The sequence below is a fragment of the Tachyglossus aculeatus genome, chromosome 1 (assembly GCF_015852505.1).
Source record: "Tachyglossus aculeatus isolate mTacAcu1 chromosome 1, mTacAcu1.pri, whole genome shotgun sequence".
Classification (NCBI taxonomy): Eukaryota; Metazoa; Chordata; class Mammalia; order Monotremata; family Tachyglossidae; genus Tachyglossus; species Tachyglossus aculeatus.
In genome coordinates, this window is record NC_052066.1 from 104,684,929 (window position 1) to 104,699,073 (window position 14,145).

At 46.3% G+C, this 14,145-nt stretch overlaps 1 protein-coding gene across 1 annotated transcript in view; it reads left to right on the forward strand.

Annotated features, from left to right (window-relative positions):
* DTD1 (D-aminoacyl-tRNA deacylase 1) overlaps nucleotides 1-13,293 on the forward strand; it is a 165,616-nt gene extending 152,323 nt beyond the window's left edge. The window contains exon 6 of the mRNA XM_038747070.1: nucleotides 12,806-13,293. The gene's annotated coding sequence lies outside the window, so the exon portion shown is untranslated. The remainder of the gene's footprint in view (nucleotides 1-12,805) is intronic.
* The last annotated feature ends 852 nt before the right edge of the window (nucleotides 13,294-14,145 follow it).

A 14,145-nucleotide genomic window follows, 5' to 3' on the forward strand; every position in this document is an offset into this window, starting at 1 on the left:
TCAAATAGGGCATCATAGGGAAAATCAATCAATTGTATTTATTGAGCGCTTGCTGTGTGCAGAGCACTGTACTAAGCACTTGGGAACCTGATCAAGTGTAAATAATAATAATGATAATATTGTAATAATAATAATAATAATAATATTTGTTACTATATGTCAAGCGCTCGGTTAGATGCAAGTTAATCAGTTCAGACACAGTCCCTGACCCAACATGGGGCTCACCGTTTAAGTATGCAAGAGAACAGGTATTAAATCCCCATTTTACGGATGAGGAAACTGAGGCCATAGAAGTGAAGTGACAGAAAGGGGATTGAAAGCCAGGTCCTTTGACCCCCAGGCCTGTACTCTTTCCACTAGATAACTCTGCTCCTCAAAGAAAAGTACAGAAAAGCTCATAATGAGTGATAATCATAATGATGGCATTTGTTAAGCGCTTACTATGTGCCAAGCACTGTTCTAAGCACTGGGGGGGATACAGCGTGATCAGGTTGTCCCACGTGGGGCTAGTCTCAATCCCCGTTTTACAGATGAGGGAACTGAGGCACAGAGAAGTTAAGCAACCTGCCCAGGGTCACACAGCGCTTAGTACAGTGCTCTACACACAGTAAGCGCTCAATAAATGCGATTGAATGAACAGCAGACACGTGGCAGAGCCGGGATTAGAACCCACGTCCTCTGACTCCCAAGCCCGGGCTCTTTCCACTGAGGCGTTAGCAGCATAGCGTGGTGGATAGAGCATAGGCCTGGGAATCAGAATGTCATGGGTTCTAATCCTGGCTCCTCCACTTGCCCGCTGTGTGATCTTGGCAAGTCACTTCACTTCTCTGGGTTTCAGTTGCCACCTCTGTAAAATGGGGATTAAGTCTGTGAGCCCTAGGTGGGACAGGGACTGTGTCCAACCCGATTTGTGTCCACGTAGGCAGCGCTTAATAAATACTATTATTATTATTATTATTATTATTATTATTCCTGGAGGTGAAATATAATGCTCAAAGGGATAAGCCTCAGGAAAACTTCCATCAATGATGATGGCATTTATTAAGCGCTTACTATGTGCAAAGCACTGTTCTAAGCACTGGGGAGCTTACAAGGTGATCTGGTTGTCCCACGGGGCTCTCACAGTCTTAATCCTCATTTTACAGATGAAGGAACTGAGGCCCAGAGAAGTGAAGTGACTTACCCAAAGTCACACAGCGGACGAGTGGCAGAGCCGGGATTTGAACCCATGACCTCTGACTCCAAAGCCCAGGCTTTTTCCACTAAGCCACGCTACTTCTCTAAAACTTCCATCAATCTGTCAATGAATGGTATTTATTGAGCACCTTCCGTGTGCCGAGAACTGTACTATGGGCCTGGAAGAATATGATACAGAAACACTGATAGACATTTTTCCGGCGTATAAGGCGTTTACAGTGTGGGGTGGAGACAGACATTAAATTACGGCTCTGTTCCTAATGCTGTGAGACTGGGGGTGGGGTCAATATCAGAAAGAAGCATTCATTCATTCAGTCATATTTATTGAGCGCTTACTGTGTGCAGAGCACTGTACTAAGCGCTGGGAAGTACAAGTTGGCAACATATAGAGACGGTCCCTACCCAACAGTGGGCTCACAATCTAGTGTGGTTAGTGGAGCACAAGCATGGACGTCAGAAAGACCCGGGTCTGCCCCTTGTCTACTGTGTGACCTTGGGCAGGTGACTTAACTTCTCTGAACCTCATTTACCTCATCCGTAAAATGAGGATTAAAACCGTCAACCCAATGTGGGACATGGACTGTGTCCAACCTGATTAACATGACTCTATCCCAGCGCTTAGTACAGTGCCTGGTACATAGTAAGCACTTAATAAATACTGTTATATTAACAGTACTGTTATACTTTGCACATAGTAATCACTTAATAAGTGCCATTATTATTATTATTATTATTATTATTTTGAAAGGAAGTAATGGGAAAGCGAGTTCTAGCCTCATTTTAACACCTGAAGTGGTTTAGTCAAGGTTCACGAAGCAAACTCCAAGTTGATCCAGGAGGACTAGGTCTGCTTTACATATATATATATATAACAGTATATATATATATATATATAGTCTTTAAAGAATACAGATCCAAATGCACTGGGGACACAGAAGGGAGAGAGAATAAGGGAAATGAGGGCTTAGTTGGGGAAGCCCCTTGGAAGAGATGAGATTTGAGTAATAAGGCTTTGAAGGGGCGGTGAGTTGGGGTCTGTCATCTATGAGGGCGGAGGGAGTTCCAGACCAGAGGGAGGACATGGGGTTGGCAATGGGATAGATAAAATAGATAGATAGATAGATAGATAGATAGATAGATAGATAGATAATGTGATAAGATGGAGGTATAGTGAGTAGGATGGCGTTAGAGGAGGAAAGTTTGCGGGCTGGGTTGTGGTAGAAAATCAGTGAGGTAAAGTGGGAGGAGGAGAACTGCTTTAAAACCAATGGAAAGGAGTTTCTGTCTGACATGGAGGTGGATGGGCGACCACTGGAGGTTCTTGAGGAGGGGGGAAAACACGGACTGAACGGTTTTTTAGAAAAACGATTCAGGCAGCGGAGTGAAGTAAGAATAAGTGTGTTAGGTCTTGGAGATCACCGGCCTGTTTGGGCTAGCTAAGGCCGATGTTTCCCTCCTACCCCTCCCCATCCCCCCCCACCCCCGACTTACCTCCTTCCCCTCCCCACAGCACCTGTATATATGTATATATGTTTGTACGGATTTATTACTCTATTTATTTATTTATTTTATTTGTACATATTTATTCTATTTATTTTATTTTGTTAATATGTTTTGTTTGGTTCTCCATTTCCCCCTTCTAATAATAATAATAATAATGGCATTTATTAAGCGCTTACTATGTGCAAAGCACTGTTCTAAGCCCTGGGGAGGTTACAAGGTGATCAGGTTGTCCCACGGGGGGCTCACAGTCTTAATCCCCATTTTACAGATGAGGTAACTGAGGCCCAGAGAAGTTAAGCGACTTGCCCAAAGTCGCACAGCTGACAATTGGTGGAGCCAGGATTTGAACCCATGACCTCTGACTCCAAAGCCCGGGCTCTTTCCACTGAGCCATGCTGTTTCTCTAGACTGTGAGCCCACTGTTGGGTAGGGACCGTCTCTATATGTTGCCAACTTGTACTTCCCAAGCACCTAGTACAGTGCTCTGCACACAGTAAGCGCTCAATAAATACGATTGAATGAATTGAATGAATGAATGAATGAGACTCCCCTGGTAAACCCGGTTGGTTGCATGGTGAAGAGTCCCGTTTGACCCCTGAAGTACCAAATGAATTGTGGATTTTCCCAGAAAGGAGCAGTCTACTCATGTCCTGTCTCCAGGACCAGGCCCGTAGTCACATCTTCACTTAACTTCTCTGGGCCTCAGTTACCTCATCTGTAAAATGGGGATTAAGACTGTGAGCCCCCCGTGGGACAACCTGATCACCTTGTAACCTCCCCAGCGCTTAGAACAGTGCTTTGCATGTAGTAATCACATAATAAATGCCATTATTATTATTATTATTATTATCTTGAAAGGAAGTAATGGGGAAGCGAGTTCTAGCCTCATTTTAACACCTGAAGTGGTTTAGTCAAGGTTCACGAAGCAAACTCCAAGTTGATCCAGGAGGACTAGGTCTGCTTTGAAGCCGATGCCCCTGCCTTCGTCCAATACCCGTCTTTTGGGGACAAGGTGCTATTTTGAAAGCCTCAGGTTTATGCATTTTCCAGGAGTCAGCCTCCTCGGCTAGAGGTCCTTCAGTAATCTGAAGGGCTCGATTTCTCCAGATTCAAAGTTCGAAAGTATTCAGAGCGCACCTGCAATGAATGGAGAGCACAGAGTGGTTTTGAAATACTCATCCAGACTGTGACCTAAACTGAAATACAGGGAGATTAAAATTTTTCGATGAATATGTTGCAGTGCTCTGATTATAGGAAACGTGGTCCTGGCGTGGGGGAAAGTGGGAATGAGCAAGATGGAAAGGACACATTCCACGGCCCAGAGTGATGAACTTTCTTTGGGCAGTTTTCTAAGCTGCCGTTCAATTCTCTCCAGATTTCTGGGTTGAGTCAAATTCAGGCACTGGTATGCTTTGTTCCCGAGTCTGCAGAACGCCATAGCCTCTTTCTTCAGCGTTCCTCAAGTACTAATCCGGGGCTTTAAGCAAGCTGTCTTAAGGATCACATTTGTCAACCTTGAAAGCATTCCAATTAGAATCGGAAGCGGCGATGAATACATCTCCCCGATTAAGCAATCAGATTCCATAAGGAAGCCTCGCATGGTAAATTCTCTATTCTGTGAGTTGGTGACAGGATGCCGAATTCCAAATGGCAGGGGATCCTCAATGCAAATCCCAAGAAGTCAAATTTGACTTGATGAGAATAGCCGAAGGTTGACCGCCTGGTCAGAGATGACCTTTCGAGCGCTAACTGGTTGGGCTCAGTCCAGCCAGAGTAGGTGGTGATTTCAAGAAGGAGAGGTGAGAGACCACCGCTACAGGATCCTCCAAGATCTAATTCCTGGAAGGGGGGATCCAAGAGTCCCTTTCTGGAGTGGGATCAAGAACCCAGAGGGATACACTGGTCTTCCTTTTCCCCCATTTCCAAAGGTCCTGAGATTTCCGCTTTCTTGACCAAGTCCTTCTAGACTGTGAGCCCGCTGTTGGGTAGGGACTGTCTCTATATGTTGCCAACTTGTACTTCCCAAAGCGCTTAGTACAGTGCTCTGCACACAGTAAGTGCTAAATAAATACGATTGAATGAATGAGTGAATGAATGAATGAATGAAAAGTCCCTCTTCTGCAAAATTCCCTCGCTTTCATCGAGTCTCCGTATCGTCGGCTAACTACCCTCGACCATGCTTCCTGCTTCCCTCTTTCCTCATTCTGTTGCTGTAGCCTCTCTCCTTCTTCCACTTTATCCTCCTTAGTCTTTCCTTTTGTTCTTTCTTCTGCCATCGCCACCTCTTCTGGTCACCTCATTGCTCTTTGGTCTTCCGTCTTCTTCAGGAAGTCAATCAGTGGTATTTATCGAGCACTTCCAGTGTGCAAAGCAATTTATGGATTAATCAATGATATTTACTGAACCCCTATTGTGTGGGCAAGGAGCTTACAGTCCAGAAGGGGAAACAGATCTTAAAATATATTAAGGGCTGAGGGTGAGGTGAATATCAAGCGCTTTCAGAGTACAGCCCCAAGTGCATAGGTGATGCAGAAGGGAGAGGGAGTTGGGTCAGGGAAGGTCTCTTGGAGGAGATGCACTTTTAGTAAGGCTTTGAAATGGGGGGAGTGGTGGTCTGTCAGATATGAAGGGGGAGGGAGTTCCATGCCAGAGGTAGGATGTTGGCCAGGTGTCAGTGGCTATTCTATCCTAATCCTCCTCAACCTCTCAGCTACCTTTGACACTGTGGACCACCCCCTTCTCCTCAACACGCTATCCAACCTTGGCTTCACAGACTCTGTCCTCTCCTGGTTCTCCTCTTATCTCTCCGGCCGTTCATTCTCAGTCTCTTTTGCGGGCTCCTCCTCCCCCTCCCATCCCCTTACTGTAGGGGTTCCTCAAGGGTCAGTTCTCAGTCCCCTTCTGTTCTAGATGTACGCTCACTCCCTTGGTGAACTCATTTGCTCCCACAGCTTCAACTATCATCTCTACGCTGATGACACCCAAATCTACATCTCTTCCCCTGCTCTCTCTCCCTCCCTTCAGGCTCGTGTCTCCTCCTGCCTTCAAGACATCTCCATCTGGATGGCTGCCTGCCATCTAGAACTCAATATGTCCAAGACTGAACTCCTTGTCTTCCCTCCCAAACCCTGCCCTCTCCCTGACTTTCCCATCTCTGTTGACAGCACTACCATCCTTCCCGTCTCACAAGCCCGCAACCTTGGTGTCATCCTCGACTCCGCTCTCTCATTCACCCCTCACATCTAAGCCGTCACCAAAACCTGCCGGTCTCAGCTCCGCAATGCTGCCAAGATCCGCCCTTTCCTCTCCATCCAAACCGCTACCCTGCTCGTACAAGCTCTCATCCTATCCCGTCTGGACTACTGTATCAGCCTCCTCTCCGATCTCCCATCCTCTTGTCTCTCCCCACTTCAATCCATACTTCACGCTGCTGCCCGGATTGTCTTTGTCCAGAAACGCTCTGGGCATGTTACTCCCCTCCTCAAAAATCTCCAGTGTCTACCAATCAATCTGCGCATCAGGCAGAAACTCCTCACCCTGGGCTTCAAGGCTGTCCATCCCCTCACCCCCTCCTACCTCACCTCCCTTTTCTCCTTCTCCAGCCCAGCCCGCACCCTCTGCTCCTCCGCCGCTAATCTCCTCACCGTGCCTCATTCTCGCCTGTCCCGCTGTCGACCCCCGGCCCACGTCATCCCCTAGGCCTGGAATGCCCTCCCTCTGCCCATCCGCCAAGCTAGCTCTCTTCCTCCTTTCAAAGCCCTACTGAGAGCTCACCTCCTTCAGGAAGCCTTCCCAGACTGAGCCCCTTCCTTCCTGTCCCCCTCCTCCCCTTCTCCATCCCCCCCATCTTACCTCCTTCCCTTCCCCACAGCACCTGTATATATGTATAAATGTTTGTACATATTTATTACTCTATTTATTGATTGATTTATTTTACTTGTACATATCTATTCTATGTATTTTATTTTGTTGGTATGTTTGGTTTTGTTCTCTGTCTCCCCCTTTTAGACTGTGAGCCCACTGTTGGGTAGGGACCGTCTCTATATGTTGCCAACTTGTACTTCCCAAACAGTGCTCTGCACACAGTAAGCGCTCAATAAATACAATTGATTGATTGATTGCACATAGTAAGCGCTTAATAAATGCCATTATTATGATTATTATTATTATCATTATTATTTCTTGTAAACTATGCTGCCTCTAAGGCCAAGATGATGAACTGATCGGCAGCAGGAGGAACGTGAGACCCGCTGATTGGGGAGCTAGGAGAAATGGGGAGAAGTAGCTAGAATGGGGGACCAGTGGAGTGTCAGTGGCCCCTGAAGAAAAGAGAAGTCATTCATTCATTCATTCAGTCATATTTATTGAGCACTTACTGTGTGCAGAGCACTGGACTAAGCGCTTGGGAAGTATAAGTTGAAGTCAGTCAGTCAGATTTATTGAGCACCTTCTGTATACAGAGCACTGTACCAAGCGGTAAGGAGAGTAAAGTATAACCATAAGCAGACACATTCCTTGCCCACAACAAGCTTATGGGAGCAGCAGGGGTAGGAAGGTTGGAGGCCCCCATCATTCCCCTCCAAATCAGATAGAAACTCCTCACCATTGGCTTTAAAGTATGTGTATATGAAAGTATATAAGTATATGAAAGTATATGTTGCCAACTTGTACTTCCCAAGTGCTTAGTACAGTGCTCTGCACACAGTAAGCGCTCAGTAAATACGATTGGTTGATTGATTTATTTAAAGTAGTCCATCACCTTGCCCTCTCCTTCCTCACTTCGCTACTCTCTTACTACAGCCCAGCCCACACACTTCACTTCTCTAATAGCAACCTACTCGCTACATCTCGATCTCATCTAGCTCAGCCATGTTTGGAATGCCCTTCCTCCTCAAATATGACAGATACTTACTCTCCCCTCCTTCAAAGCCTTTCTGAAGGCATATCTCCTCCGAGAGGCCTTCCCTGACTAAGCCCTGCTTTCCTCTTCTCCCACTCCCCTCTCCATTACCCTGAATTGGTCCCTTTTCTCTTCCCCCGTCCCAGTCCCACAACACTTCTGTACGTATCTGTAATTTTATTTATTTATATGAACGCCTGTCTCCCCCCTCTAGACTGTAGAATGGGAATGTGTCCGTTTACCATCGTATTGTACACTCCCAAGCGCTTAGTACAGTGGTCTGCACACAGCTTTCAGCGTGGCTCGGTGGAAAGAGCCACCTCATCAGTGAAAGACTGTGAGCCCGCTTTTGGGTAGGGACCGTCTCTATATGTTGCCAACTTGTACTTCCCAAGCGCTTAGTGCAGTGCTCTGCACACAGTGGGCGCTCAGTGAATACGATTGAATGAATGAAATGGGAATTAAGACTTTGAGCCCCATGTGGGGCAACTTGATTACCTTGTATCTACCCCAGCGCTCAGAACAGTACTGTGTCCCAAGGCACACAGTAAATACCATCATTTATTATTAGTATTATGTTTTGTTTTGTTGCCTGTCTCCCCCTTCTAGACTGTGAGCCCATTGTTGGATAGGGACCATCTCTATACGTTGCCGACTTGTACTTCTCAAGCGCTTAGTACAGTGCTGTGCACACAGTAAGCGCTCAATAAATATGATTGAATGAATGAATGAATGAAAGAGCCCGCACTTTGGAGTCAGAGGTCGTGGGTTCAAATCCCGGCTCCGCCGATTGTCAGCTGTGTGACTTTGGGCAAGTCACTTCACTTCTCTGGGCCTCAGTTACCTCATCTGGAAAATAGGGATTAAGACTGTGAGCCCCCCGTGGGACAACCTGATCACCTTGTAACCTTCCCAGTGCTTAGAACATAGTAAGTGCTTAATAAATGCCATTATTATTATTCAATACTAATGAATTGAATGAATGAATGGAGGGGGAGACAGATATTAATATAGATAAATAAAGTATAGAAGCCCATAATGATTAGACCCCAAGCCTTTTCCTAAGATTTGGGCTCTGGCTAATCTGAACATCATTTCATTTGAGCGATGAGTGAACTTTCAACCCTCAAACTTGGGTAGTCTATTTAAAATCACTTTCAGTCAGATGCTCTACTTTCAATAGTGTTATTGAATCGATCGATGAATAGCACGTGTTGAGCCATCATACTTGGGAAAGTACAAATAATTAGTAGGCGTGATCTTTCCCCTCGTGGAGCCTACAATCTAACTGGAAAAATCGATGCTAGTTAATTAACAGATAAGAGAAAATAACAGAAGGTATTATCATCAATATCATTATCATCAATTTTAGACTGTGAGCCCACTGTTGGGTAGGGACTGTCTCTATATGTTGCCAATTTGTACTTCCCAAGCGCTTAGTACAGTGCTCTGCACATAGTAAGTGCTCAATAAATACGATTGATGATGATCAATCATATTAAATATATACCTAAGTCTTCAGGGATACTTAAGTGATTAAGTGCTGACATCAGAGTTGAGGGAAATAAGGTGAAGAAAATAGGAATAAATCAGGGAAGTCAGTCCTTTCCTGGAGGTGATACCATTTCAGAAGGGCTTTGAAGATGGGAGAGGGGCGGTCTGTCACAGACAGCTTGTACTTCCCAAGCGCTTAGTACAGTGCTCTGCACACAGTAAGCGCTCAATAAATACGATTGAATTAATGAATGAGGGAGTTTCTGGCGGAGGAGACAGGGAGGTCAGAGAGGAGGCTAATGCACTAATGAGGCTGGGAGATGACAAGTGTTGATTAGACCACCACTCAGTCAACTCTCCCTGATAATAATAATAATAATGATGGCATTTATTAAGCGCTTACTTTGTGCAAAGCTCTGTTCTAAGCACTGGAGAGGTTACAAGGGGATCAGGTTGTCCCATGGGGTGCTCACAGTTTTAATCCCCATTTTACAGATGAGGTAACTGAGGCCCAGAGAAGTTAAGTGACTTGCCCAAAGTCACACAGCTGACACTTGGTGGAGCCGGGATCTACTGATCTACTGATCTACTGCAATCCAGCTTGTACACTCTGCTTCTCTTAATGATAATAATAGTAATAATCATGTTATTTGTTAAGCACTTGGTCATGGGTTCTAATCCCAGCTCTGCCACTTGTCCGCTGTGTGACTTTGAGCAAGTCACTCCACTTCTCTGGGCCTCAGTGACCTCATCTGTAAAATGGGGATGGAGACTGTGAGCCTCTCGTGGGACAACCTGATCACCTTGTATGTACCCCAGTGCCTAGAACAGTGCTTGGCGCATAGCAAGCGCTTAACAAATACCAACATTATTATTATTATTATTATTATTACTTACTATGTGCCAGGGACTGTACCGAGTGCTGGGGTGGATGCAGGCAAGTGGGGTTGGACAAAATCCCTGCCCCACAGGAGGCTCACAATCTCAATCCCCATTTTACAGATGAGGTCACTGAGGCCCAAAGAGGTACAGTGACTTGCCCAAGGTCACATAGCAGACAAGTGACATAGCTGGATTGGAACCCATGACCTTCTGATTCCCAGGCCCACGCTGTAGCCACGATGTCATGCTACTCGCTGTACCTCAGTCTCTTCCGTCTCACTACTGATCCCCTGCCCTCCTCCTCCCTCTGGCAACAAGTTGTTGCCAACTTGTACTTCCCAAGTGCTTAGTACAGTGCTCTGCACACAGTAAGCGCTCAATAAATACGATTGATGATGATGAGGAACTCCCTCCCTCTCTATAAACGGCAGACCACCACTCTACCCACCTAAAATCACATCTCCACCCGAAAGGCTGACCCTCATTTTCCCTCTCCACCCTCCCTTCTGCATCGCCTGTGTACTTGGATCTGATACCTGTAAAGCATTTGATTTTCACCCCACTACGAGCCCCAAAGCCCTCAGACATCATCATCATCATCATCAATCGTGTTTATTGAGCGCTTACTGTATGCAGAGCACTGTACTAAGTGCTTGGGAAGTACAAATTGGCAACATATAGAGACAGTCCCTACCCAACAGTGCGCTCACAGTCTAAAAGGGGGAGACAGACACTCCCATTTCCCTTTAATTTATTGTCTGTCTTCCCCTCTAGATTGTAAGCTCCTTTTTTGCAGAGATCACATCTACCAACTCATGGCATTTTACTCTCCCAAGTGCTTAGGGCAGTGCTCTAAGCACTGTATATATGTATATATGTCTGTACATTTTTATTACTCTTTTTACTTGCACATATTCTATTTATTTTATCTTGTTAATATGTTTTGTTTTTTTGTCTGTCTCCCCCTTCTAGACTGTGAGCCCGCTGTTGGGTAGGGACCGTCTCTATCTGTTGCCAACTTGGACTTCCCAAGTGCTTAGTACAGTGCTCTGCACACAGTAAGTGCTCAATAAATACGATTGAATGAATGAATGCTCTGCACACAGTAAGTCCTCAATGGAGAACATCGATGGACAAACCCACACTAACTTTAGCTTCGATGTCGTGGTTACTTCCAGGAAACCCGTGGCCCTTGTAGAAAAGAATATAAAGGATCAATCATCTATAGTAGCCTTCATAGTCATTCATTCAATCGTATTTATTGAGCGCTTACTGTGTGCAGAGCGCTTACTGTGTGCAGAGCACTGTACTAAGCGCTTGGGAAGTACAAGTTGGCGACATATAGAGGCGGTCCCTACCCAACAACGGGCTCACATTCATTCATTCATTCAATCATATTTATTGAGCGCTTACTGTGTGCAGAGCACTGTACTAAGCGCTTGGGAAGTACAAGTCAGCGACATATAGAGACGGTCCCTACCCAACAATGGGCTCACATTCATTCATTCATTCAATCGTATTTATTGAGTGCTTACTATGTGCAGAGCACTGTACTAAGCGCTTGGGAAGTACAAGTCGGCAACATATAGAGGCGGTCCCTACCCAACAACGGGCTCACATTCATTCATTCATTCAATCATATTTATTGAGCGCTTACTATGTATATTTATTGAGCGCTTACTGTGTGCAGAGCACTGTACTAAGCTCTTGGGAAGTACAAGTTGGCAACATATAGAGATGGTCCCTACCCAACAATGGGCTCACAGTCTAGAAGGGGGAGACAGAGAACAAAACAAAACATGTGGACAGATGTCAGATCGTCAGAACAAATAGAATTAAAGCTAAATGCACATCATTAACAAAATAAATAGAATAGTAAATATGTGCAAATAAAATAGAGTAATAAATCTGTACAAAGATATATGCAGGTGTTGTGGGGAGGGGAAGGAGGTAGGGTGGGGGGGATGGGGAGGAGGAAAGGGAAAAGGGGGCTCAGTTATAGCACAATAAAGATTATAAGTGCCATCTGCTTTCCTTGGGATTGTTTTATTTTTAAAGGAAGTGACTTCTGGCATGCCAGAGTCTACACAGGGTCACAATTGGGGAAACTAAGCAGTGTACGTAAGGAGGAAATTTGCATTATTGATAAGGAGCAGTCTGTTTTAGTGGACCATATCTGACAAGCTTGCAGCCCCCCAAGTTCAAGGGAAAGAAGCTTAGAGAAGCAGCGTGGCTTAGTGGTTAGAGCACAGGCCTCGGAGTCAGAAGGACTTGGGATCCTGTCTGTACCACTTGTCTGTTGTGCGAACTTGGGCAAGTCACTTCAGTTCTCTGGGCCTCAGTTACCTCATTTGTAAAATGGGGATGAAGAGTGTGAGCCCCATGTGGGACAGGGACTGCATCCGACCCGATCAGCTTGTATCTATGCCAGCACTTAGAACAGTGTTTGGCACATAGTAAGCGCTTAACTAGTAATAATAATAATAATTGGCATTTGTTAAGCGCTTACTATGTGCAAAGCACTGTTCTAAGCACTGGGGAGGATACAGGGTGATCAGGTTGTCCCACGTGAGGCTCACAGTCTTAATCTCCATTTTACAGATGAGGTAACTGAGGCACAGAGAAGTTAAGTGACTTGCCCAAGATCACACAGCAGACATATGGCGGAGTCGGGATTCGAACCCATGACCTCTGACTCCAAAGCCCTTGCTGTTTCCACTGAGCCACGCTGCTTCCATTATCATTGTTGTTATTGCCGGCGTTTTCGAGAGGAGCCACGAGAAGTTCCCCGGGGCTCACCCTGTCACGTGTCTGTATTTGCATTTCCAGCCCTGAATCCTGCAAATTCACGGATGACTCACCAGACCGTCCTCTCCGAAATACGGTGTAAGGGACTGGGAATAGGAAAACGAGAAGAGGCGGACTCCCCAAATAGGAATCCACATCACCCTGCAGAAGAGCCAACCAAAGGACCGTTTCCATTTTCTGTTGTCGTTGTGCCTAATAGTGAAAGTGAGTTCCGCGTTTGATTTCACCCGGCCCTGGGATGAGAGACGATCGTCTTGCTCACTGAACCGGGTGACGGGGCCCACGCTTTCAAAACCTTTCTGTTGATTTCAAATACCGTCGGTTGTGAATTTAGAGGGCGGCGGCGTTATTTGTATTTGGGTTGTCATTGTGCGCCGGGGTGTGTTTGTGTGCCAGTAGCAGTGTGTCTCAAACCATGAACACAGTACCGTTCAGGGTATACACGAGGCCAGATTGGCCCGTCGTGTCTGTTAAGGGATCGATAAAAAAAGAACGGACATCTTACGTGATTTCCCGGTTGTCCTGAGAAATTTTTGTCCGTCTTGCGCCGTCGGCTGGGATGGGGATGGGGCAAGCAAATGATGTGGCTGCCCAGGGGTGGAAGGACAGAGCCCCACTGAAATCAGATTTTCACCAACAAATCAGCCGGCCTCTTTGCCCTCCAAAATTCGGTGTTCTCCTCTCTCAGGACTCCATTGCTTGGCTCCATCTTTCCCGTGGCGAGGTGATAAGTGGAGCTATCGTCCGTAGGGAACTGTAGGGAATGAAACATCCCACCAGTTGTAGGACCGGAGACGACTCGTCCTCCCCTTCAAACCAGTCCCCTCGGTGGCTCCAGGCAAGCCCGGCTCCACCGCTTTCAGTTTGGGGGTTGATCTCACAGGCCTGGACCTTCCTGTTGGTACTGTAGTGGCCAACTCACATCTGCATCCTTTTCTACTTAACCCTCTGTCTCCTCTCCCCCCGCCCAGGCTTCCTGGCTTTAGGAGAACGGGAGAGAGAGCCAGGTGGTGAGTCCTGCCCCGGGGCCAGGGAAGAAGGATGGAAAGGACAGGGAGGGGGGAGAAAGATAGGGAAGAGCAAAGGAGAGGAAGAAAAAGTCCGAAAAGAAACGCAGGACAGAGAGGGATCGAGGAGCCGAAAGGCAGGCGTAAAGAAATGAAGACGGCTGGGATTAATCAACGATATTTATTGAGCGCTTACCGGGTGCAGAGCGGTGTACTAAGCGCTCAGAAGAGTACGATGCAGTTGGTAGACCCTATCCCGTGCCTATAAGGAGCTCACGGTGTAGAGAGGCGCTTCAGGACTGTCCAAAGTCCCACCAGAAGGGGTGGAGCAGGAAGGCTGGCACCACCAATTCC